The sequence below is a fragment of the Henckelia pumila genome, chromosome 4, assembly GCF_033568475.1.
Source record: "Henckelia pumila isolate YLH828 chromosome 4, ASM3356847v2, whole genome shotgun sequence".
NCBI lineage: Eukaryota > Viridiplantae > Streptophyta > Magnoliopsida > Lamiales > Gesneriaceae > Henckelia > Henckelia pumila.
In genome coordinates this window covers 219,195,203-219,219,398 of record NC_133123.1, presented here as the reverse complement: position 1 = coordinate 219,219,398, position 24,196 = coordinate 219,195,203, and positions in this window count along the sequence as shown.

The window sequence follows — 24,196 nt, the reverse complement described above, 5'->3', positions numbered from 1 at the left end:
CATTTTCCACTTCCTTTCATTGATCAAATGCTTGATAGACTTGCTGGTTTTTGCTATTACTGTTTCTTAGATGGTTATTCAGGCTATAATCAAATTGCTATCGCACCGGAGGATCAGGAGAAGACTACTTTTACGTGTCCCTATGGCACGTTTGCTTTCAGAAGGATGAATTTTGGCCTGTGTAATGCACCAGCAACTTTTCAGAGGTGTATGATGGCGATTTTAGCAGATATGGTGGAGGAAGTGATGGAAATTTTTGTGGATGATTTTTCACTATTTTGTTCCTCTTTTGATCATTGCTTGCATAATCTGTCTCTTGTTTTGCAGAGGTGCCAAGAAAATAATTTAGTTCTTAATTGAGAGAAATGTCATTTTATGGTTCAAGAGGGAATTGTACTTGGGCATAAAGTGTCATCAAATGGATTAGAGGTGGATAGAGCCAAGGTGGTTGCAATTGAGAAGCTTCCACCTCCGAAGAATATCAAGAGCATCAGAAGTTTCTTAGGCCATGCGGGGTTCTATAGGCGTTTCATCAAAGATTTTTCAAAAATCACAAAACCCCTATGTAATTTGCTTGAAAAAGATTCTACATTCATATTTGATGATGATTGTTTGCAGGCCTTTGAGAAGATCAAGACGGCGTTGATCACAGCACCCATCATGGTTGTACTGGACTGGAAGGAACCTTTTGAGCTGATGTGCGATGCTAGTGACTATGCAGTAGGGGCTGTTTTGGGCCAGAGGAGAGAGAAAATTTTTCGAGCCATCTATTACGCCAGTCGCACCATGGATGTCGCACAGAAAAACTACACTACTACAGAAAAATAGATGCTTGCAGTAGTTTTTGCTTTTGATAAATTTCGTCAGTATTTAATTAGAACTAAAGTAGTTGTTTACACTGACCATGCATCGATTCGCTATTTATTTGCCAAGAAGGATGCCAAGTCACGCTTGATAAGGTGGATTCTGCTTCTACAAGAATTTGATTTTGAAATCAAAGATAAGAAGGGTAGCGAAAATCAGGTTGCTGATCACTTGTCGAGATTGGAGCTAGAAAATGTTAAGGAGGAGAAAAGCATAAAAGATTTATTTTCGGATGAACAGATTTTTCAGGTAAGTTCCTCTATCCCATGGTTTGCTGATATTACTAATTTTTTGTCTTGTGGTGCTATGCCTCTAGAGTTGAACCAACATCAGAAAAAGAAGTTTTTCCATGACGTTAAGTTCTACTTATGGGATGATCCCTACGTTTTCAAACGTTGTTCCGATCAAGTGATTCGGAGATGTGTGGCGGGGCAAGATGCAAATGAAATTCTAGAACAATGTCATTCAGTGCCATATGGAGGACATTTTGGAGCAACCCGGACTGCTGCTAAGGTACTACAATCTGGTTTTTATTGGCCTACGTTGTTTAAAGATAGTTATACCTTAGTGAAATCACACTACAAAAAAAACGGCAAACGACAACGGATAATATCCGTTGTCGTAGGTAGTCAAAAACCGTTGTAACTGGCGGTGTTGTAGAAAGCCTGACCTACGACAACATATTATATCCGTTGTCGTAGGTGGTCTAAGACAACGGATAAAATCAGTTGTCGTAGGGTGTCAAGGGCAACAGATAAAATCCGTTGTCGTAGGTCAGGTTTTTTACAACACCATCAGTTACAACGGTTTTTTACCACCGACGATAACGGATAATATCCGTTGTCTTTTTTCATATAAAAAACAAAAAAAAATTTAAAAATTAATATATAAATTTCAATATTATAAATAAACCAAAATTTAAAATTTCATAAATAAAATTTAATATACAATTTTTTAGTATTACAAGTCACTCAAAATCGAATTCTAATTCAATCATACTAGATTGAACTATAAAGTTAAAAAAAGTTCCTATAGTAACATACTTCATGCAAGATCCCCTGAGAGAAGTAACCAACGCTCTTGTATAACAAAAATGCCAAAATTATTAAACTAAATACTGGCAGAATTTCAGACATGCACCCATATCGGAAAGTCTCGCCTGTTGTCTTTGAAGGATCTAACTTTAAGAACAAAGAGCTGACAGCCTGCTACAATTGCCCAAGTTCAATTCCAATTCAGAGAAATGGAAGTAAATACAAAGCACGAGTGCCTGCAGAATTAATTAACAAACACTAAGCAATCATTCTAACTTTCTCTCCTTCTACAAAGTGCAACACAGGAAGAATAAACTTGAGAATATACAGAATGTGTGAAATGAAGTTCATGAAACAGAAGGAAACATTATCCATGTCTTATCAGCAATCACCACAGTAAGCGCATGCATCTTTTATTGAAGAGACATAATCAATGCACATACTTCAGTTAACCACATATTTTTCATTGCTGCACAGCGCAACTGAAGAATTACAATAGTTGCCAAAAGAAAACCATCCACTCTGTCTTCTTCCACTGCATCTAAATGTGAAATAAAATGAGTACGAAATCCAAAAACAAGACACAGGTGATTTCAGGAAATAAATGCCCAAAAAGCCAAGAAGATTGCACCAGATTCAGAGCTTACAAATGTAACTTTTAGAAAGAAAACTGCACGCACGTATCAGCACCAAAATAAGAGAAAATTTTGCTCCAAAGAAACTCTTACGATCACCACTGAAGCGAGAATAAAGTTCACAAAGCTTTTCCAATCTCCTGATGAGAAAGCCATGAAGAAAAATATTATTATTATTATTATTATTATTATTATTATTACATTTGATAAATGAATCAGAGTCTCAGATATCATGTCCACACAAAGAGCGTACTATAATTAATAATAATAAAAAATATCAATAATGTCGAAATACAAAGTTTAGGTTTGAAACAAAAAATTATTAATCGTGATTATTTACTTCCTTCAAAAAACCAAACACCAATCCAGGACCAGATAAATTTAATAATTACCAAAGAAAGACTAACCAATCAATAAAATGTGGATCGGGAAATTGGCATAATATAAAAGTAATGGTACACTACTATATAAACAAACTGCATTACCTAAAAGCACACAATAACCCACGAGATCATGCTTATATGAAAACATTCAATTTAAATAAAAGTAAAACGTTGAAATCCTTTTGACAAACATGTCCTACTACTGTAGAATAATGTTTCATCTCACATTCAGAAAGTGCAATTTTAAACTTTTGTTTTTTTTCTTTTAAACATTGCAAAAACGAAGCCTGTAATAAACACCAAATTAGGAGGTCAGGAAAGAAACATGTCGTAGCTTAGAACCCAAGATAAACATGGAGAAAAAAATGCATCAGATGCCAACATTTCACAAAAGAAAAAAATGATTTAACAAAACTACTGAGGTATTGTAACATTGGAAAATAGAACCAGAGCTTCACCGACAAAAAGAACAAACAAAATCGCTTGGGTGTCCACTGTACTCCGCCATTTGATCAAGCCTCACATAGAGCAGCTCTTACGTCTTAGCTTAGAACCCAAGATAAACATGGAGAAAAAAAACATGGAAATCAGCTGGAATCGAAGCAATAAAAATGAGGACAGACAAAATATTTATACATTTATATTTTCCTCAAGAACTACTTACGGAAAGCCTACATCGCAGCATCCTTATAAACTAAAACTCGAAAAACATCCTTCTCGTTCGACTCTGCGGCGGCAGCTCACCAGAAATCCCACAACACAGCAAAAAAGAATTGTGGCGGTTGGTCCCTCTCGTGAAAATTCAAGGAAAAACTTGGATCCAGCTTCGACAAAGTTGTTCAATTCATCCTCGTAAATGAAGTCCTGGAGATGATGCGAGTTAATGTGCGACATAAATTTACTGAGTAAGAACAATTTACAGATGCTCCGTGAACTACTACTATTCTACTAACCATATATCGGCTTTAATTGAAGCTAGTAGGATACAGAACGAATGCCTACCATGCCGCAACAAGCAGCCCCAAGCATATCATGAATTCCCAGCCGTTGATGTTGGTGCTGAGACTCCGAGGATTTTAGTGGCCATGTTTACATAAAACGCAAAAAACAGGATGAAATTGAATCAAAATTCTTACCAAACAGAAAAGTCAGAAATGACAACCTCTGCCTCTTTCATGTATCCTGCTACTAACACAAGAATGGCATAGTACCACATCTCCAAGCTATACAATGATCATAATCATCGATCAACGACACAAGTATACGACATTCACTGAAACCTAAACATAAAAAGGGAAACATTTTACCAAATCATAAGACCAGATGAAATCGAGAGTTTCACCACTGGGAAAACATCCTTGAGTGCAGCCACGGTGAATCCTTTCCACGAATTAGCAAACCAGCTGCCAAATATGCATATAAACCCTCCAAACATAAAAAACCATAAAGATATACACAATTTGAAACAGCAAATGCCCAATTAGTTTCTCTTCTTTTTGTTTCTTTTGGTGAAACCCTATTAGTTTCACATCAGAGAAATGCAAAGTATTAAAAACAATAGTGTGTTGAAATCCAGAAATTTGTATGTGGCTATCAAGGGTCCAACAAGAATACCTCCGACGTGAGGGATTAAGCAGCCGTTCACCGCTTGTGAGTTTCCACAGACAAGAGAGTTTCTATTAGTGTAACAGCAGCTTCAGGTAGATCTTCTGCAATTTCCTGTTTTAACTCCAAAATCCTGTTCTAACTTCAAAACAAAGCAAAGTGCAGTGAAAGCTACTGGAACTGAATTTAGAAGTTGTGCTATATTATCTACGACAACAATGAACTATGGCTTACCGACCGTCCATGCTTGGCTTTGTCAACAACTTTGGCCTTTTGAGGAAGGGGATAACCTAGAAATTTATATAAGAAGATGAGCAATTAATAAGCAATGTTTCAAATCTCAATTGTAGAGAAACCATAAACAACAATTTAGCCATAGAAAAACAGTATCTAGCATCAAAGAAGAAACTTTTTTCCTGTAATGAGAAATTAATGGCCTCATGTAATCCCAGTTTTAACCATAGAAAGCACTGTATTCTTACTCTCACCATTTCATTCACACAAGAGGAAAAGAAATGCAACACCGCGAGAATACTGAAGGACTTTCTCCCACAGGCACAAGTGTAAGACAAGGTTATTGAGGCAAGCCAAGTCATGTGCTACTTTAGAAATGCCCAAAATCTTGTGAGCATGTGGCATCATTTCTTGTACCTGTGAAATGACAACACCATCTGTTGATACCCTTGCTAATTCAGGAAGAGTTCTGTTGAGATATTTTGGAGACAAGTAATCCAATGCATATGAGACAATTACATGAGAAAATGATTTTGTCCTGTAGGGCATAGAAAATTTGATAATATCCAAAATGAACATAAAAACTAAGGATAATAAAAGAGAGTCCTATACGGAATAAATCACACAGAGGCACTAAAGCATCAAAACACAAACCATCTTCAAGCATGGATTTTCTCATTCAAGGGTTTTTCCAAGACCTATCACGAAACAAGCAGCAACTGTAAATTTCAAACATAAATAAATTCCAGCGGAGGCAAAAATGAAGTTACCTTTGTTATACCATCATGTGAACTAGTTTCATTAACTAAAATCAAAGGAACCTTACATCCGTACTTCGCATTGAGACCCTGCAAATAGTGGAAAATGGAAATACTCAGGACTATCTCGTTCAATATTTTTGGATGTGAACCTAGACAAAGACACATGAACTTTGTGAGAGCTTTGAGCATCTCGTGAACTAACTGGGCCCCAACTCCCAATCAACTAATGAAAAATTATGCACATATATTATTAGAAGAAGCATCAAACACAAGCAGAAGTGAGAAACTAGCAGAGATATATGGGCACTTGCTTTTAACCAGAAAAAACGTATCTCAAGCTACAATTTAACAACAAAATCTAAAAATAAAGAAAAAAATTACCAATTTCTTCCAAGAACCGGGAGCAGGGAGCTCCATCGAAACAATATCATCCTTATGTCTAGAGTAAGCCTTCGCCATCTTTCCACCGAAACCTTAACACCAAAAAGGAAGCTCAAAGGTACAAAACTGGACACATGAATTACAACAAACCGAAGCAAAAAGCAAAAATAGAGCTCAGATTTTTCAACTACATTCAACCACGCGAAGAAGAAGATTAAAGACTCAAAAAATACAAAGTTTTATTTAGTTTTATTCCGGAATTGGGATGCTGTGATGAAATTAGGTTTTAAATTTACGGCGGGGGTTGGATTTGATACAATTCTCTCAGCATCATTCTCAGTTTTCCACAATTGTTTTTCCACAATTCTACAGATCTAATGAATAATCGCCAAAATATAACAGGAAGGTTCTGATTCCATTACTCACAAGTGAATAAAACTGAATTTTGGTAAGAAAAAACGAGTTCTTACCTACTAAAAAACCTTGCTCTTGAGCTCACGGCGACCGCAATGGGAGCAAAAAATGCATGACAGAAGAAAATGGGGTCGACGAGGATGTCGACTAAAGTGTTCAAAAAAGGTATTAAAAGATAGCCCTTGGCTAGGTCTTTCCAAATATAGTCTCAGATCTAAATTTAGAGTATCGATGGCGGAGATATGGTCAGTCAAAGGTGGCGTTTTTGGTTGAGGAAAAAAAAAGGAAGGAACGGTAGAGAGAGACGATGAAGACGAGATAGTAAAGAAAATGTGGCTTACATTGATATATTAATTTTTTTAAAAAAAAAAAATCAAAAACAGCTGTAGTTTTTTGAACCGTTGTGGTAGATCATTAAAAAGCACGCTAATAGACAACAGATTAAAAAAACCGTTGTCTTTGATAATTAAAACACGCACATTCACAACGGTTTTTAAAAACCGTTGTGATAAAAACCGCTTATAGACAACGATTTTTAAAAACCGTTCTTTTACCTATCAAAAACAACAGTTTTTCAAAAACCGTTGTCTTTGATAAAACAAAAGACCTCAAAGACAACGGTTTTCATTAAAACCGTTGTAAAAGTGTAAAAGACAACGATTTTAACATAAAACCGTTGTCTTTTGACTGTTGTGTATTCTCATTTTTGTTGTAGTGTCATGTGATAAGTGTCAACGAACAGGAAATATATCTAGAAGGCATGAATTACCCCTCACAAATATTTTAGAAGTGGAATTGTTTGATGTGTGTGGTATTGATTTTATGGGTCCCTTTCCCCCTTCTTTTGTGTACACTTATATTTTATTAGCAGTCGATTATGTTTCGAAATGGGCGGAAGCCATTGCCACCTCTACTAAAGAAGCTCGTGTAGTAGTAACTGTTGGAGAACGGTGATCAGATCAATCAGAATTGATACCCGGTGCAGCGGAAGTTTTAAAATTTTATATGGAACGATTCCATAATAGGTATCAAAACTTTACGATTAAATTGTGCGTGTAAAAATTAAATAACAATTAAATTTTTACCTCCAATCTCGAATCGAGATTATGGACACCAACAGATTACTCTGCTTTTGTTGTATATCCCAGGTACTGATGGACGAACAATTCTTCAATCAGATCCACGAACAGAAGTTTAATCCCTCTGATAGATTGCACTAGAAAATCTATCAGAAGTTTCTACGAAGAGAATTAACGAATTTGATCCGTTAAACCAGACTGCAAATTCAAAATTCACAGGCTGGAATTTTCGAGGAGAGAGGGAGAGGGGGGCGGCCACTTAGAGAGAAAAATAGCTAGGGTTTTCGAAAATTGTGACCTCTGTTGTGTAATTTCTGTACTGCAATAACTTATTTATAATGTGGGCTGCTAACAGCTTAGGGCCCATTAGTCATAAGTTCAAGCCTGACAAGCAAAGCCCGCATGTTCAGAAATTAATATAAAATTCATCGTGACTCAGATTGATAAACCAATTTCATCAGTGTGTACAGAAACCATTTCTGCATCTTTTAAAGTCAAGATAAATTTTCTGAATCCGAATTCAGTGGTTTCCAAAAATGCCCATCCCTATGTCATTTTAGGAAATCTTACTCCTCTACTCTTAAATAAGAAGTCCCACTTCTTTGTTCATTAAATTTAACTCTTTAAATTTAACTATCTCAACGGGGATTAAAAATTCATTACTTGTGTGACCCTCAATGGTTCAGGGATACAACTAGCCGTGGGCTCACAACTCCTTGTGACTCGGAACAACAATTTCCGACTTGCCCATCGAATCATGGTAAGAGAGCCTAGCAACATCGCCCCATGATTCCCTAGGTATCACTGATAGTGCCTGCAAGAACCAATAGATTTTGGTTAGCGTACAGTACGGTCCCTTCATCCATATATCCCAATCGAATCAACAACCATTGGTAAATCGAGAGTCGTTCGAGATTCGATAACTATGCAATGCATCTTGAAGATCAAATAGTGACATCGCATGTGTTACTAAGAAACAATTTCTTAAAACACATCATGTACTCTGGCCAGAGATTCGTCACACTAATATCTCCTCAGATTGCATAGGATATCCACACTAGTAAGTATGTGGTGAATCCTTGACAACAAAACATCGACTCCTATATGTGTCGTAACTGTACCCAATCCCTGTTGGAGAACGCGGCGATCAGATCAATCAGAATTGATACCCGGTGCAGCGGAAGTTTAAAAATTTATATGGAACGATTCCATAATGGGTATCAAAACTTTTACGATTAAATTGTGTGTGTAAAAATTAAATAACAATTATAAATTTTTACCTCCAATCTCGAATCGAGATTATGGACGCCAACAGATTGCTCTGCTCTTGTTGTATATCCCTGGAACCGATGGACGAACTGTTCTTCAATCAGGTCCACGAACGGATAATTAATCCCTCTGATAGATTGCACTAGAAAATCTATCAGAAGTTTCTACGAAGAGAATTAACGAATTTGATCCGTTAAACCAGACTGTAATTCAAAATTCACAGACTGGATTTTTCCGAGTAGAGAGGGAGGGGGCGGCCACTTTAGAGAGAAAATAACTAGGTTTTCGAAAATTGTGACCTGTTGTCTGTAATTTCTGTACTGCAATAACTTATTTATAATGTAGGCCGCTAACAGCTTAGGGCCCATTAGTCATAAGTTCAAGCCCGACAAGCAAAGCCCGCATGTTCAGAAATTAATATAAAATTCATCATGACTCCGATTGATAAACCGATTTCACCAATGTGCACAGAAACCATTTCTGCACCTTTTAAAGTCAAGATAAATTTTTCTGAATCCGAATTCAGTGATTTCCAAAAATGCCCATCCCTATGTCATTTTAGGAAATCTTACTCCTCTACTCTTAAATAAGAAGTCCAACTTCTTTGTTCATTAAATTTAACTCTTTAAATTTAACTATCTCAACGGGGATTAAAAATCCATTACTCTGTGTGACCCTCAATGGTTCAGGGATACAGCTAGCCGTGGGCTCACAAATCCTTGTGACTCGGAACAACAATTTCCGACTTGCCCATCGAATCATGGTAAGAGCGCCTAGCAACATCGCCCCATGATTCCCTAGGTATCACTGATAGTGCCTGCAAGAACCAATAGATTTTGGTTAGCGTACAGTACGGTCCCTTCATCTATATATCCCGATCGAATCAACAACCATTGGTATATCGAGAGTCGTTCGAGATTCGATAACTATGCAATACATCTTGAAGATCAAATAGTGACATCGCATGTGCTACTAAGAAACCATTTCTTAAAACACATCATGTACTCTGGCCAGAGATTCGTCACACTAATATCTCCTCAGATCGCATAGGATATCCACACTCGCAAGTATGTGGTGAATCCTTGACAACAAAGCATCGACTCCTATATGTGTTGTAACTGTACCCAACCCGACACCTGATGACCCCAATAGAGTCGGTAAACGAGTCAAAGCACAGTACTAGCATATAGAGTCTCAATGATGTTTCAAGTAGTAAGGACTAATGGTGTACAACCAAAACCGCGGACTTTATCCACTCGATAAGTGATAACCACTTGGAAAGTCCGGATAGGGTAGTTCGATCATTCATCGTATGAATATCCATTTGCATGCTTCGAACATCTCTATGTTTCTTACCAATGAAACGTGGTACTCTGCATCGCAAATGCTAGTCTCAAACTCGAGCGATCCTTATCCTTATTATCGGACGGCTCAATCGACTAGGAACAGTTTAGAATACACAGTGACTATAAGATGTCTTTCATGATAGACATCTCCATGTTCTACCACATCTTACATACACTATAGTATATTCAAGGTCTTTATCAAAACAACAATAGTATATCACAATATAACAATATGAAGAAAGATAAAGTCATTGCCATTAATAAAAGTGTAAATTATATTAAACAAAAGATTTTTTATACAAAGAGTCATCAAAGCCCTTAGCCACAAGTTGGCTCACCGGGCACCTACTCTTTCAATCTCCCACTTGCCCTAAAGCCAACTAGTCATACTACGTAGACCCATTGCTTCGCGATGTTTGTCAAATAATGGTCCTGGAAAGGGCTTAGTAAGTGGATCAGCGATATTGTCTGCAGAGGCCACTCTTTCGACAGTGATGTCTCCTCTTTCCACAATCTCCCGGATGATGTGGTATTTCCTCAGTACGTTTTTGGATCTTTGATGAGACCTTGGTTCCTTTGCCTGAGCAACGGCACCCGTGTTGTCACAGTACACCGGGACTGGACCAACAACTTCAGGAATGACGCCCAACTCTTGGACGAAATTCCTCATCCAAACGGCGTCTTTAGCAGCAGCTGATGCTGCAATGTATTCTGCCTCAATGGTGGAATCCGCTGTGGTGTCCTGCTTGGAACTCTTCCAAGAGACAGCACCACCATTGAGCATGAACACAAATCCAGAGGTTGACTTCGAGTCATCCACGTCACTTTGGAAGCTAGAGTCGGTATAGCCTTCCAATTTCAGTTCTCTTCCTCCATATACCATGAACATATTCTTAGTCCTTCGTAAGTACTTAAGAATGTCCTTCACGGCTTTCCAATGCATTTGACCGGGATTATCTTGATATCTGCTCGTGACACTCAGAGCAAATGCTACATCCGGTCTGGTAGATATCATCCCATACATGATACTACCTATGGCTGACGCATATGGTACATGTGTCATTTTCTCTATCTCTTCATCCGTCTTGGGACACATTGACTTGGATAGAGAAACTCCATGACACATAGGTAGATGTCCTCTCTTGGACCCATTCATTGAAAACCGTTTCAATATGGTGTCAATGTAGGTTGATTGAGTGAGTCCTATCATTCTCTTAGATCTATCTCTATAGATCTGTATCCCTAGAATATAGGATGCCTCACCCAAATCCTTCATCGAGAATCTACCTGATAACCATATCTTTGTTGACTGCAACATCCCTACGTCATTCCCAATGAGTAGGATGTCATCAACATAAAGTACTAAGAATGTCACAGCATCCTTAACTACTTTCTTGTACACGCACGGTTCCTCCGGATTCTTGATGAAACCAAAATCCTTTATTGTTTCATCAAATTTCTGGTTCCAACTTCTTGATGCTTGTTTGAGACCATAGATTGATCTCTGAAGCTTGCATACCTTATGCTCGCTTCCCATGGATGTGTATCCCTCAGGCTGCGTCATATAGATCTCTTCCTTAATGTTTCCATTAAGAAATGCAGTCTTCACATCCATTTGCCATATCTCATAGTCATACCAAGCAGCTATGGCAATAAGGATTCTTATGGACTTGAACATTGCAACTGGTGAAAATGTTTCATCATAGTCAACTCCTTGTCTTTGAGTATAACCTTTCGCCACCAATCGTGCCTTGTAGGTCAATACCTTACCATCAGGCCCAAGCTTTCTCTTGTAGATCCATTTACACCCTATTGGAATAATTCCATCGGGAGGATCTACTAAAGACCAAACTTGGTTTGTATGCATCGAATCTATTTCCGACTGCATAGCTTCAAGCCATAAATTTGAATCTGCATCAGAAATTGCTTCCTTGAAGTTTCTTGGATCACATCCAACATCGGGTTCATCTTGATCCCCTTCAAGAAGAAGACCATATCGAATAGGAGGTCTAGAAGTCCTCTCGGATCTTCTAGGTATAGGCGTGTCCATCATTGGTTCCTGAGGTGTAGGATCATTATTTTGTATTTCGGGTTCTTCTCGAATTTCTTCGAGTTCCATCATCTCGCCTTTCTTATCCAATAAGAACTCCTTCTCCAAGAAGGTGGCATTCCTTGAAACAAACACTTTTGTTTCAGTAGGATGATAGAAATAATATCCGATTGAATTCTTCGGATACCCTACAAAATAACATAAGGTGGATCGACTATCCAAATTATCTCCCACTGTCTGCTTCACGTAAGCAGGACATCCTCAAATCCTCAAGTACGAATACTTAGGAGCTTTGCCATTCCATAACTCGTATGGTGTTTTATCCACTGCTTTGGTGTGGACTTTGTTCAACAACAATACCGCCGTTTCAAGCGCATAGCCCCAAAACGAAGGTGGAAGCTCAGTGAAGCTCATCATGGATCGAACCATGTCCAACAAAGTTCGATTATGACGCTCCGATACACCATTCAGCTGAGGTGTCATAGGAGGAGTCCACTGAGAGAGAATCCCATTCTCTTTCAGATAGTCCAAAAACTCGGTACTTAAGTATTCTCCACCTCGATCCGATCGAAGTGCTTTAATACTTTTACCTAGCTTGTTTTCTACTTCAGCCTTGAATTCTTTGAACTTTTCAAATGCTTCAGACTTATATTTAATTAAATATAAATACCCATACCTTGAATAATCATCAGTAAATGTAATGAAATAGGTGTGGCCAAATTGAGTACCAATTCTAAATGGACCACAAACATCTGTATGGATCAAATCCAACAGATTTTGACTACGCTCAGGTTTCCCCTTAAAAGGAGATTTAGTCATTTTTCCTTTCAGGTAGGACTCACAAGTAGGTAGAGAGTTAATATCAGACATATCAAACATGCCCTCTCCCACTAGCTTGTTCATCCTCCTTGAGGAAATATGACCTAGCCTAGCATGCCAAAGGTTTGCCGGGTTTTGACTATCGATTTTCCTTTTGTTTGTTGTTACCGGTTTATCAACATAATTTATTGGAACGTCTTTTAATTTTAAGTTATATAGATCGTTTTCAAGTTGTCCATTTCCAATCAAACATTCATTCTTGTAAATATTGCAAATCCCATTCACAAAATTGCAAGAAAAACCATCTCTATCAAGCATATAAACAGAAATAATGTTTTTAATCAAATCTGGAACTAATAAAATATCTCTCAAAAGTAACTTAAAATCGTTCTGCAAAATTAAATAAACATCTCCCACAGCTTTAGCTTCAACTCTAGAACCATTTCCGAGCCTCAGCTGGGTCTCACCCATTCTAAGCTTGCGACTTCTTGTCATCAACTGCAAATCATTGCAAATGTGAGATCCACATCCGGTATCCAATACCCAAGAATTAGTATTAAGTGAAACATTTATTTCAATATAGAACATACCTTTCGCAGTTCGCAACTACTCTAGATATTCCTTGCAGTTACGTTTCCAATGACCGGGTTTCTTGCAGTGATGACAAACATCCTTGGACTTTTCCATGTTTGAAGCCTTTGTCTTGTTCTTCTTCTCGGGTCCGGTTTTCTTGGGTGGGGCAGAACGTTTCTTACCCTTTGTACTTGGCCCCTTCTTAGCTGAAGAAGAGGAGCCCACCAAGAGAACTGGTTTATCCTTCTTTAAAGTGGCTTCATATGTTACAAGCATATTGACCATCTCTTCAAGGGAGGCCTCTATCTTGTTCATATTGAAATTCACCACAAATCCGTCAAACGAAGAAGGAACAGAGAGAAGTAATAAGTCCACGTTGAGTTCATGCTCCAACACCAAATCAAGCGTTACCAACTTCTGTATGAGCCAAATCACTCATACCCCATGATCACGGACCGAAGTCCCTTCACGTATGCGACACGTCATTAGCTCTTTTACCGTAGCGAACCTTTTAGCTCTCGATTGAGCCCCAAAAAGTTCCTTGAGTTGTACGTGAATGTCAGCAGCATTCACGGTATCCTCAAATCGCCTCTGGAGTTCATCAGACATCGAGACTTGCATATAACATTTGGCCTTGATATCATGGTCCCACCATGTATTAAGTTTGGCCAACTCTTCCGGACTTATGTCAGCTGGTGCTTCCTTCGGAGGAGATTTTTCTAACACGTAGAGCATCTTCTCCGAGGTCAAGACAATCTTCAACTTACTGAACCATTCCGTATAGTTTGCGCCAGTCAGTTTATTTTGTTCGAGAATAGAGAATAGTGGATTGCGCGAATTCATCTTAATGAAATACTGAAAAGAAACAGACAATAATCAGTGATTTTTTAATTAATTTACTAAGACATAAAATAGGCGAAATTTATTTTATGAATTTCACTCCCACTATTTTAACGATTTCACTACCCTCTAGTGAAAACGGGAAACTGTTTTCCTTAGTGGGAACATGGAGTCCAATTGACAAACTATGGTCCCGAATAATATCAGCCAACCATAATTTTCAAAAGGTAGAGCCCAATTTCTTCCAAAGCAACCTCCAAGTTTTTACCTCATGTCCAATAAGGGCCCAATAATATGACGCCGTTTATTGTGACATGTCAAGATGACCCATCAATATTAAGTTGTGATGGACGGTCGCCATGTGGATCCCCCAATAATATGAGCCGATCCCATGGGAGTTCCACCCAACTTACAACATGTGTCGATCCAATGTACAGCTTTCCGACGAACGGGCCCCCCCAATAATATGAGCCGGACCGTATCCGCGGGTAGCATCTCATACATTGATCGTTGATGGAAGGTAGGAACATTTAAACAATATTTAAATTTCCTTTATTTATCTTGATATCAATTTTAAATCATATTTAAAATGAGGGATTTTAATTTTGAAAATTTGTCTCATCATTTAAAATTTGTATGCTTGCGGGATTCATACAATTTAGTCTAAAACATGCATACAACGATAATATCATATATTATATAGGATGATCGATTCCATTTCTAATCGACCCGTGGTTGCCAATCACGAGTCTAAGTCCAATCCTAGGTAATATTCAGGTATGCAATGCAATCCTATTACATTGAGCTTCCAATTTACATTTCTTCAGTCTTTATTGTCTGCTGGGCCCACCTCCGTCTTCAAATCTTCATCTCCCACTAAGTCTAATGTATTTACAATAAATAACTATGACAAGTAGGGGATACATTTTAAGGGGTGGGAACGGGCCATAAACCATGCCCATTAATAAATCCAACAACAATAAAAACAAATGTAAATTCCTAACATACACCTACAAAATTGGTCATGGCAATCGATCATCCTTATCCAATAATATTTAATTCAAAATTAATTTATTGAATAACATGCAATGGCAATTAAATTAAAAGGATAAAATCATATTCCATATATAAAATCTTATTTTACATACAAAATCATATTTTATCTTTTTATCAAATAAAATCATATTTTACATATAAAATCCAATTTTATACATAAAATCATATTTTACTCAATATTTCCATAAGATCATATCTTATCATCAATTGTACCAAAAATAATTAATTTCATAAAATCTGATTTAACGGATAAAATCTATAAATTTTCCAAAAATTCAAATTTATCCAAAAATCAATTTTAAAATTTTCGGACTCGAACAATTCGATCCGACGCCTCGTGGACCAATCAAAAACAATTTTCGATCGGACCAAAAATAGAATTTTAACATATTAAAATTTTAATTTAAAATAAAAATTAATTTTTCCCGGGCCGCCCGGGACGATCCCGGGCAGCCCGTCGCTGCCCCCCGGGCAGCGATCCAATCGCTGCCCGTGTTTTGTCCGAAAAAAAAAATTTTATTTTTAAAAAAAAATTATTTTGTTTCAAAAACCGAGGCTTAAAAAATTTTGTACAATCGATTAATTTAATCGCTTGATCTGAGCAACCTGTCTCTGATACCACTGTTGGAGAACGGTGATCAGATCAATCAGAATTGATACCCGGTGCAGCGGAAGTTTTAAAATTTTATATGGAACGATTCCATAATAGGTATCAAAACTTTACGATTAAATTGTGCGTGTAAAAATTAAATAATAATTAAATTTTTACCTCCAATCTCGAATCGAGATTATGGACACCAACAGATTACTCTGCTCTTGTTGTATATCCCAGGAACTGATGGACGAACAATTCTTCAATCTGGTCCACGAACAGAAGTTTAATCCCTCTGATAGATTGCACTAGAAAATCTATCAGAAGTTTCTACGAAGAGAATTAACGAATTTGATCCGTTAAACCAGACTGCAAATTCAAAATTCATAGGTTGGAATTTTCGAGCAGAGAGGGAGAGGGGGGCGGCCACTTAGAGAGAAAAACAGCTAGGGTTTTCGAAAATTGTGACCTCTGTTGTGTAATTTCTGTACTGCAATAACTTATTTATAATGTGGGCTGCTAACAGCTTAGGGCCCATTAGTCATAAGTTCAAGCCTGACAAGCAAAGCCCGCATGTTCAGAAATTAATATAAAATTCATCGTGACTCAGATTGATAAACCAATTTCACCAATGTATACAGAAACCATTTCTGCATCTTTTAAAGTCAAGATAAATTTTCTGAATCCGAATTCAGTGGTTTCCAAAAATGCTCATCCCTATGTCATTTTAGGAAATCTTACTCCTCTACTCTTAAATAAGAAGTCCCACTTCTTTGTTCATTAAATTTAACTCTTTAAATTTAACTATCTCAACGGGGATTAAAAATCCATTACTTGTGTGACCCTCAATGGTTCAGGGATACAGCTAGCCGTGGGCTCACAACTCCTTGTGACTCAGAACAACAATTTCCGACTTGCCCATCGAATCATGGTAAGAGCGCCTAGCAACATCGCCCCATGATTCCCTAGGTATCACTGATAGTGCCTACAAGAACCAATAGATTTTGGTTAGCGTACAGTACGGTCCCTTCATCCATATATCTCGATCGAATCAGCAACCATTGGTAGCCCGTACCCTAATTGAGTAATTAAAGGATTAATGCTAATTAATTGAATTAGGCATCGGACGGATCGGAAGCTCCGAAGGCACGATCGGAAGCTCCGAACAGGATCGGAAGCTCCGATGAGCGATCGGAGGCACCGATCGATATTACGTCAGGCATGACGTGTGGTTGGATCGGAAGCTCCGATCAGGACCGGAAGCTCCGATCACCCCTATCCGAAGTCAACAAATGATATTTTGACACGTGGCAGATCAGGATCTTCGGAAGCTCCGATGGCAGGATCGGACGTTCCGATCGAAGTTCGGACGTTCCGATCGAGGATCGGAGGCTCCGATCGTTGTCTATAAATAGAAGGCCGAGGCTTCATTTCTCCTTGCCAATTCCGGATTTCCTCTCTATTTCTAGTCCTTTTGGAGCTGTTCTAGTCTTCTTAGGCTTGGTCCGGAGGTCGGAGAGGCGTTCGGTAGTCGTAGCGGAGTTGTGCCCAAGTTCTGGAGGCATCGACATCAAAGGGCTAACGACGGACGAAGGTATAGCTTTTGCTTCCTATAAATATTTAGGAGTATGCTATAGCTTAGTTAAGGCTTTTAGGGCGCTATAATGATAGTAGTATCATTTCGCTGTGTAGGCGGACTTTAGGCTTGGACTTAGAGCTGGTAGTGCCTACCTGGTATTTGAGGTACGAAAGTACTGTTCGAGATATCCTGACTGAGTATGCATGTATTATGTGACTGCATGATTTATATGCCATGATATTATGCTGCATTCATTTGCATCTTGCTGTATCTCCTTCGAGATGTCTGTTAGTAGGGTTGTACCCTATCCTGTTAGTGGATGGACTTCCATCGATTTGGGTCCGGCGTTTCCACGGTTATCTCGGTATGGGAGCCACCTCCTGAAGCGACGGCACAGCGTGCTACATACCAGGGCCTGGTCTGTCTCTGTTATCTGATCCTTGACCTCGAGTCTATAGGGAGTTCACTTTGCATGCATGTATACTCATACTCTCGCACTGAGCGTTTTATGCTCACGTCTCGTACTCTGTATTTTTCTGGACACCCTATTCCATGGGGAAGGTTTGCGATTGGACGAGGAGGGTGGATCCAGGAGGGGCTAGTCAGTGGTTGGCCAGCTGGAGCTTCGTCTAGGTTTTATTACTGTTGTTTTGGGTTTATACAGCTATTCGATTTGGTTGTATATTATTGGATAATTACAGATTCCTTTACTTGGGATTGTATAATGTTATTGGATTCCGCAGTTTTATTCTGATATCTGTTTTATTAAGTTAAATTGCATGCCTAAGTTCTGTTTAGTAGGTGATCCGGGTAAGGGTCACTACATTTATGGTATCAGAGCATGCAAAAGATTTCTTGGGATTTAGTCTCATCTTGAGGTATTTTTGTAGATGTCAAATCGTGACGACCAGAGTTCTCATGGCAGTGTTGGTGGGCGTTGGGGTGATGCCGACCGGGAGCCTCGTCGAGAACGGCGTCATCGTCACCATGACGACGAGCGTTTCACTGTGCGTCGATTCTTAGCTATGGGTCCTAAGCCCTTAGTTGGAGGTGAGTCTCCGGAGGATGCGGAGAACTGGTTAGACCGCATGGAGACGACTTTTCAGACTTTCCAATGCACCAATGAGCAGAAGGTGGAGAACCTTGGCTATCTTCTGGATGGGCGTGCGCGCAGGTGGTGGAGGTTTACTTCTGCACCTTTTGTTACGGCGAGAGGAGTGGCCACCTGGGCCTAGTTCCGCACAGCTTTCCAAAAGCGGTATTTTCCTCCTGCACTCCGACAGTCGAAGGCAGGCGAGCTACTGAGTCTGCGACAGGGAACCATGTCTATCGATGAGTATCAGCAGAGGTTCTTTGATCTGCTATCCTATTGCCCCGAGATTGCTGATAGCTCAGAGATGAAGTATAATCTGTTTCTTCAGGGCCTTAACCCTGAGATCCATGACCGTGTGGCGGTTGGCGACGACATGTCCTACGAGGGTTTGGTGAGCCGTTGTCATCAGGCAGAGGACAGCATTCGGCGAAACAGGTCTTTTTCTCAGTCGAGGCCTGCTAGTTCTTTGGGTCCCCGTGCCCAAACTTTCAAGAAGTCTGGATCTTCTTCTTCCTCTGGTTCTGGAGGTGTTGTTCGTTACGGTAAGAAGGACAAGTGTGATCACTGTGGGAAGAACCATCCATCCGACAAGTGCCGTAGAGCTTCTGGAGCTTGTTTCCGTTGTGGAGAGACTGGTCATATCCGGAGAGATTGTCCAATGTCTGGGGGAGGTGGTTCTGGTTCTGGTTCAGGATCGGGTTCTCAGGCTACCGTACAGCAGAGGTCGCAGGGACAGTCTGCTGGGAGTTCTCATTTGAGGCCACGAGCTTCTGGCCAGGTGTTTGCCCTGAGACATGATCAGGCAGTGGAGGAGAATGAGAAAGTCATCGCAGGTACATTTATGCTTTATGGTATACCTGCTCTTGTACTTATTGACACTGGTGCATCTCATTCCTTCATTTCTGCACGTTTTGTTAAGAGGCATAAGTTACCATGCATTGCACTAGACGTAGTGATGTCTGTTTCTACTCCGACGGGCCAATCTGCTTTGGCTAAGCGTCTAGTGATGGGTTGCCCTTTAGAGTTAGAAGGGAACGTTCTGTTGGCGAATCTCATGGTCCTGGCGATGGACGACTTTGATTGCATTCTGGGAATAGATGTGCTGACTACCTATCGAGCTTCAGTGGACTGCTATCAGAGATTAGTACGCTTTCATCCGGAAGGGAGTGAGAGTTGGTTTTTCTATGGTGAGGGAGCGCGACCCCCGATGCCTTTGGTATCAGCTTTGAGAGCCTGTCGAGCTCTGGAGTCTGGCGGGGAAGGCTACCTTATCTATGCAGTTGATTTGTCCGCTGAGAGTTTTGGGATAGAGAGCATTCCTGTTGTGGATGAATTTCCAGATGTGTTTCCTGATGAGATTCCGGGTTTTCCTCCTACTAGGGAAGTCGAGTTTGGCATAGAGTTGATGCCGGGTACTTCGCCTATTTCTAGAGCACCGTATCATCTGGCACCGTCAGAGATGCGTGAGTTGAAGAATCAGCTACAGGATCTTTTGGACAAGGGGTACATTCGTCCTAGTGTATCTCCTTGGGGAGCTCCTGTTCTCTTCGTGAAGAAGAAGGATGGGTCGATGCGGCTGTGCATTGACTATCGGCAGCTGAATCGAGTGACTGTGAAGAACAAGTATCCGTTGCCTCGTATTGATGACTTGTTTGACCAGCTGCAGGGCACATCAATTTACTCCAAGATTGACTTGAGATCTGGGTATCATCAGTTGAGAGTCCGTGATCAGGACGTAGCCAAGACTGCATTCCGTACTCGCTATGGGCATTACGAGTTCCTAGTGATGCCATTTGGTTTGACTAATGCGCCGGCTATATTCATGGATCTGATGAACCGTGTCTTCAGGGAGTATTTGGACAAGTTTGTCGTGGTCTTCATTGACGACATCCTGGTTTATTCGCGTAATACGGAAGAGCATGTTTCTCACTTGCGGTTGGTACTACAGACTCTTCGAGATGAGCAGTTGTACGCCAAGCTGAGCAAGTGTGAGTTCTGGATGGATAGAGTGGTCTTTCTTGGCCATATCATATCCAGGGAAGGGATTTCTGTTGATCCAAGCAAGATTGAAGCGGTACTTAATTGGTCGCGTCCGACGACAGTTGCTGAGATCCGTAGTTTTCTGGGTCTAGCAGGGTATTATCGTCGCTTCATTCTGAACTTCTCTCAGTTAGCTCGACCGTTGACGCAGCTTACCCTCAAGGGTGTGGATTTTGAGTGGTCCTCCGAGTGTGAGGAGAATTTCCGTGAGCTTCGACGGCGGTTGACTTCTGCGCCGGTGTTAGCATTACCGTCAGGATCTGGAGGGTATGTAGTTTACACGGATGCTTCTCTTCAGGGGTTAGGTTGTGTCCTGACTCAGAATGGGCATGTGATCGCATACGCTTCTAGACAGCTGAAGCTTCACGAGGACAACTACCCAGTCCATGATTTGGAGTTAGCAGCCATTGTGTTCGCTTTGAAGATCTGGCGTCATTATCTTTATGGCGAGAAATTTGAGATCTTCACCGACCATAAGAGTCTCAAGTATTTGTTCACTCAGGCAGAATTGAACATGAGGCAGAGACGTTGGATGGATTTGCTTAAGGACTATGATTGCGAGATTAAGTACCATCCGGGAGCTGCTAATCTCACCGCTGATGCTTTGAGTCGCAAGGTGCGACTATCCGCACTTCAGACTTGTTCGATGTCTAGTGCGATCAGTGACTGTTGTACTTCAGATTTTACCTTCAAGCATAAGAAAGGTATGCAGAGTATCCAGATGTTTGCGATATTATCTGAGCCAGCCTTGTACTCGCGGATCCGAGATGCTCAGATGTCTGATTCAAAGACCCAGCGTTTAGCTCGTCTAGCTAACGAGGGTAGCTCGTCTGGATTTCATTATCAGTCAGATGGCTTTCTGTGTTTGTCTGGTAGGCTTGTGATTCCACAGGATGAAGAGTTGCGAGAGGAGATTTTATCTCAGGCACATCGCACTAAGTTGAGTATTCATCCTGGGAGCGGCAAGATGTACAAGGATCTACGTACTCGTTTTTGGTGGAAGGGAATGAAACGCAGTGTTTATCAGTTTTATTCGAGATGTTTGGTGTGTCAACAGGTCAAGGCAGAGCACCGACGACCTGGAGGATTGCTTCACAGTCTGCCTATTCCTGAATGGAAATGGGAGTTTATCACTATGGACTTTGTGACCCATTTGCCGGTATCCCCGAGGAACTGTGATGCTATCTGGGTGGTGGTGGACCGACTCACCAAGTCAGCGCATTTCATTGCCTATAGCCGAGAGTACTCTGTGGATCGCATGGCACGGATGTACATTCAGGAGATCGTCCGACTTCATGGAGTGCCTGTGAGCATTGTCAGTGATCGGGACCCCAGGTTTACTTCTAGATTCTGGGGGAGTGTTCAGCGTGCGATGGGTACTACTCTCAGTTTGAGTACAGCCTATCATCCGGAGACTGATGGCCAGTCAGAGCGCACTATCCATACCCTTGAGGATATGCTTAGAGCGTGCGTCATGGATTTTGGTTCAGCCTGGCAGGATCATTTGCCGTTGATCGAGTTCGCTTACAACAACAGCTATCACACTAGTATTGGGATGGCACCTTTTGAGGCGTTGTATGGGCGACGTTGCCGTACTCCACTCTTCTGGGAAGAAGTGGGGGAGAGACAGGCTGAGGGACCGGAGTTTATCCAGCAGGCGATAGACATTGTTGATCAGATCAAGAAACGAATTAGGACTGCCCAGGATCGTCAGGCCAGTTATGCTAATATCAAGCGTAGGCCTTTGCAGTTCGAGGTTGGGGAGAAAGTGTTTCTGAGAGTGTCACCTTTCCGCAAGATTCTCAGATTTGGCCTTAAGGGCAAGTTGTCTCCCAGATTTATCGGTCCGTTTGAGATCTTGGAGAGTATTGGCGATTTGGCTTATCGACTAGCTTTGCCACCGCATCTATCCAGCATTCACGACGTGTTCCACGTATCTCTGTTGCGACGGTATGTGGCGGATGAATCTCATATTCTGCAGCGATCTGAGGTTCAGGTAGACAAGGATTTGACTTATGTTGAGAAACCTCTTCGTATCCTGGATTATAAGGATAAGGTTTTATGGAACAAAGTCATTCCTTTGGTTTTAGTTCAGTGGCAGCGTCGAGGCACTGAGGAAGCTACTTGGGAGCCTGAGGACAGGATGCGTAAAGACCATCCTGAGTTGTTTTGATTTCATTCTTTAAGATGTATTCAGTTGCAAACTCTGTAAACGTTTGATTTGAATAAAGAATGTTTCTGATTTCTATATTTGCATTCGGTACTTAAGATCTGATTTCGAGGACGAAATATCTTAAGTGGGGGAGAATGTAGTAGCCCGTACCCTAATTGAGTAATTAAAGGATTAATGCTAATTATTTGAATTGGGTATCGGACGGATCGGAAGCTCCGAAGGCACGATCGGAAGTTCCGAACAGGATCGGAAGCTCCGATGAGCGATCGGAGGCACCGATGTTATTACGTCAGGCATGACGTGTGGTTGGATCGGAAGCTCCGATCAGGACCGGAAGCTCCGATCACCCCTATCCGGAGTCAACAAGTGATATTTTGACACGTGGCAGATCAGGATCTTCGGAAGCTCCGATGGCAGGATCGGACGTTCCGATCGGGGTTCGGACGTTCCGATCAAGGATCGGAAGTTCCGAACGTTGTCTATAAATAGAAGGCCGAGACTTCACTTTCAAATGCCAATTCCGAGTCCTCCTTTCCTTTCTAGTCCTTTTGGAGCTGTTCTAGTCTTCTTAGGCTTGGTCCGGAGGTCGGCGGGGCGTTCGGTAGTCGTAGCGGAGTTGTGCCCAGGTTCTGGAGGCATCGACATCAAAGGGCTAACGACGGACGAAGGTATAGCTTTTGCTCCCTATAAATATTTAGGAGTATGCAATAGCTTAGTTAAGGCTATTAGAGCACTTTAATGATAGTAGTATCATTTGACAGTGTAGAGCAGACTATAGGCGTGGACCTAGAGTTGGTAGAGCTTGCACTGTTTTGAGGTACGAAAGTACTGTTCGAGATATCCTGACTGAGTATGCATGTATTATGTGACTGCATGATTTATATGACATGATATTATGCTGCATTCATTTGCATCTTGCTGTATCTCCTTCGAGATGTCTGTTAGTAGAGTTGTACCCTATCCTGTTAGTGGATTGGACTTCCATCGATTTGGGTCCGGCGTATCCACGGTTATCTCGGTATGGGAGCCACCTCCTGAAGCGACGGCACAGCGTGCTACATACCAGGGCCCGGTCTGTCTCTGTTATCTGATCCTTGACCTCGAGTCTATAGGGAGTTCACTTTGCATGCATGTAAACTCATACTCTCGTGCTGAGCGTTGTATGCTCACGTCTCGTACTCTGTATTTTCTGGACACCCTATTCCATGGGGCAGGTTTGCGATTGGACGAGGAGGGTGGATCCAGGAGGGGCTAGTCAGCGGTTGGCCGGCTGGAGCTTCGCTTAGGTTTTATTACTGTTGTTTAGGTTTATACAGCTATTCGATTTGGTTGTATATTATTGGATAATTACAGATTCCTTTACTTGGGATTGTATA